The 3606-nt window shown below is 37.6% G+C and overlaps 1 protein-coding gene and 1 long non-coding RNA gene across 3 annotated transcripts in view; one reads left to right on the plus strand and one right to left on the minus strand.

Annotated features, from left to right (window-relative positions):
• The window catches only part of LOC116842944 (growth factor receptor-bound protein 7-like), a 315479-nt gene that overhangs the window by 86964 nt on the left and 224909 nt on the right, over positions 1-3606 (minus strand). The gene's annotated exons all lie outside the window — the stretch shown is intronic.
• Positions 510-1524, plus strand: LOC116842947. Its single transcript, XR_004377799.1, has 4 exons — positions 510-699; positions 835-906; positions 1038-1118; positions 1474-1524. It is a non-coding gene; the product is annotated as an uncharacterized LOC116842947 (long non-coding RNA).

Below are 3606 nucleotides of genomic sequence, written 5' to 3' on the forward strand. Positions count from 1 at the left end.
AGCACATCGGGAGCTGCCGCGTTATTTTCTAGATTATTCCGTGTCGATTTTTAATACCGCGTTTCGACTTTGCGACAATTGACGCGATAATTAAGACGAATTAAGACACGTACTCCTCACGCGAGCAGGTGTTGCGGGCTTTACCGCGACGGGTAATTACCGCGTTTTATTTACTTTTTTACTTGTTAGGTAGAGAAACGTCGTGATCGAGTTTCTCAATGCCGATCAAATATTATCATCATCCATTTATTATTCGAGTATTATTGTTTCTTCATTCAGTTGTCGTTTAATTATTTTTATTCCATATTGGGAAGCAACGCGAGTGTGCAGTTACGACGATTTCCTCGTCTTGCTGTCGTGTGTAATTGATACTATCGGATATTATTATACAGTTGTCGATCAAATATTAATATCATCATCCATTAATTAATCGGGTATTATTACTTCTTTATTCAGCTATGATTTAATTATTTCTTATTGCGTATTGGGAAGGAACTCGAGCGTGCCGTTACGACAATTTCTTTTCCTCGTTTTGCTGTCGCGTGTAACTAATTGATACTAAATTATTAACTTACTAAATTAAATTAAATTTCTGTCACAGAGATCCAATAGAGTAGATACAGTTACGTGGTTCTAGGGGATGCTTGGGGGTTGCCGCGCCGGAGGATTAGGCTCGGGCCTGTCTGAGTCGGCTCGAAGGTGAGCTTAACTAATTTGTACTTATAATTAGAAATCCGACAAAACTGAAAATTTTCTTGTTTGGAATCGAGTTCCTTAATCTCTCCATCGTCGTGTAACTAATTAATACTCAATTAAATCTGTTTTTTGTTGCAGAAACGAGCACTCGTCTCTAAGGGGATGCTGCGCCGGAGGATCCGGCTCAGGCCTGGCACAGTTGGCGCGAAGGTAAGTTTACTAATTTGAATTTATAATTCCGATAAATCCGATAAAACTGGAAATTCTCTTATTTGAAAGCGAGTTCCTTAATGCCTCCATTTTCATGTATAATACTAAATTAAAACTGTTTTCTGTTGCAGAGAGGAAGCAGACGACTAGCCGACTCTTAAGGGCTGCTGCGCCAGAGGATCTGACTCGGGCCGAGCGGGGTTAGCTCGAAGGTGAGCTTCATTAATTAACATTTGTAATTAGAAATCCGACAAGACTGATAATTCTCTTGCTCGAAATTGAGATAATTTTAAATCAAATTAAAGATTGCGTTAAATCGTAATTATACGCGGGGAGAATTTTTTCTGAGTAACATTACCACTTGAAAAATTTTGATTTGTTCTGATTAAGAGGTTTATTTGCAACGTCGAGAAAAAAGAAAGTGGAATATTTCAAGTGTGAATGCATTCCGAAAAATTATTCCAGCGTGAAAAATATCGCGTTTATTTTTTTATCTTTCAAACTTCTTTACTCAAATTGTCATTAATGCACAAATCTAATCGACGAAATGGCATTTTTCTGTTCCAGAAACGAAAGCAGAATGTGGCTACCCTGATCGGCGGTTTGGTGAGTCAAAACAAGAAACATTGATAATAGAAAGACAAAAAGTCTTTCAATATAGTGCATGCTTATTGAATCAATGCGATTTACTTTGCTGTAGCTGTAGTATACGTGCTGTCCAATAAAAATCATACTGCTCAAAACAATTAGAAGATCGCTTTTTTAAATAATAATATTAGTGATAATATACATTTTACATAAATTTTCAAGTATTTTTTCTCTCAATGTACATATATTTATTAATTGATTAACTTAGATTACTGATTGGTCGACGATTTTTGTCGGAGAAAATTTTGATTAATCAAACCCCAACACTATGTAGTAGATGCTTAAAGTATTGAGTATACACTCTAAACATTCAAAATTTTGTAAAATTATTCAGTTTGATTGAATGCGATCTTCCAGATGTCTCGAGCAGTGCACCAACGCGCAAAGGGATTGCGCCACAGAAAATGCGCAATCATATCACTTGCGTTATAGATCTTCCGCCGGTCGTTAATTTTTTCTCAATTTTCTCTCTCGCGTGAGCTTGAATCTCGATTGCATTTCATAAAATAGAGTTCGTGCTTCGTTATTAAGTAAAATTCGATATCGTGCAGTACCTGCGCAAAGCGATCTAACGTGATTATATAAACTGCTCGCAAAATTAATTTCACGATCGTCGGAAAATTTTCAGGTTTTAATTTTTCATTTAGAGTTAGTTTCCTAACGCGAGACACAATAGAGACAATGTTAGTGAGCGTTGATCCCTCGTGAAAAACGCGATGTATACAAGTCAGACATACGAGCAGTTGTTTATTTACGCTGCGCGCTACAAGTTCCATTGAACGAAGACAAACATCTCATGCAATAACATTTTCGAGTAAATTTTGAACATATTTCAATACTTTTGATTTCGTTGCATTTCGAGTAAAGCTACATTTTGAATTTTAAACAGAATCTTTATCTCTATCGTCACAATTTTCAGAGCTTTTGATTTTTCATTCATGCTCGTGTTCGCGATTATTAATTTGATAGGTTTGCGAATTTCACTGGATCGTATTTGCGAAAGAGTCGCAAACGAACTTTGCAGAAATATTGCGGAGTTGTTATCCGCAAAAATATTGCGGAACAGTCTTCGCAAAAGTATTGCGGAGCTGTATTGCAGCCTACTACTGCACCATCGAAACGTTACATTAGGAATATTCCGTGTCGTATGTGAGAATCTCGCACAGATTACTTCGTTTACACATCGAAAGATTTCGCGAGATCGGCCTTCGATTCGCGTTGCGTGTCTCTTTCGCTCGCGGATTCCGTTTTCTTCGTAAGCGATTCGCTTGGCACGTGCATCAAAGCGATATACTACAACTCGATCGGATCGTTGCTGAATTCGTCGCACATACTCGTCAACCCGAAAGGCCGACATTTCCTCGAAGACGCAGTTCGCGATATTTCATACGTAATTCGCAACTCAGAGTGTATCCCCTAATAGAAACGGGATTTTTCGTGAAACCTCCGTTAGATTACCTCGGTCGGGAATAAATTATAGGCGACGTGGGACGCGAGGATCATTGCAGTGTCAGATGCAGTGACAGGATGGCTGGTGGACCCTGGACACCGTGGGACTACGCGCAATGGTGAGCGCTCAATTTAGACGCTCAGTAGTAGACACAAAGCGTCACTTTACGTAGATTGCATGCACGTAGACGTAAATCGCATTGGGTCCGACGGGAAGTAAAGTAAGAATTGGAATTTGCAATTTGCCAGAGTTACGTAAGAATTATCCAACCAAAAAATTTACCTCTGAGATTTTCGCAATAGTTCAATGAGTCAAGTATTTCCATTTCTTTAAGAGTATTGACTAGCTCAATCCTTAGAAAAATGTGCAAAAATACGCGACTGGTAAAAAATAAAAAAACTGTTCTTAGTTCATTTCAAGCATCTATAAAGCTTGAATTTTTTTGTTTGGATTAAAAAGATGTAAATGGAGTATTCATTGATAAAAGCTTATAATTTTTTGAATTTGATCATTCTTGCATAACAATGGCTAATTGAAATTTCGACTCGGCAAGCTTCTTTCTCGTCGGATTATTTCTTGATAATACATTAAACTGATATATT

This window comes from Odontomachus brunneus, unplaced genomic scaffold (assembly GCF_010583005.1).
Source record: "Odontomachus brunneus isolate Ranch 3 - 2012 unplaced genomic scaffold, Obru_v1 Obru_scaffold_028, whole genome shotgun sequence".
Classification (NCBI taxonomy): Eukaryota; Metazoa; Arthropoda; class Insecta; order Hymenoptera; family Formicidae; genus Odontomachus; species Odontomachus brunneus.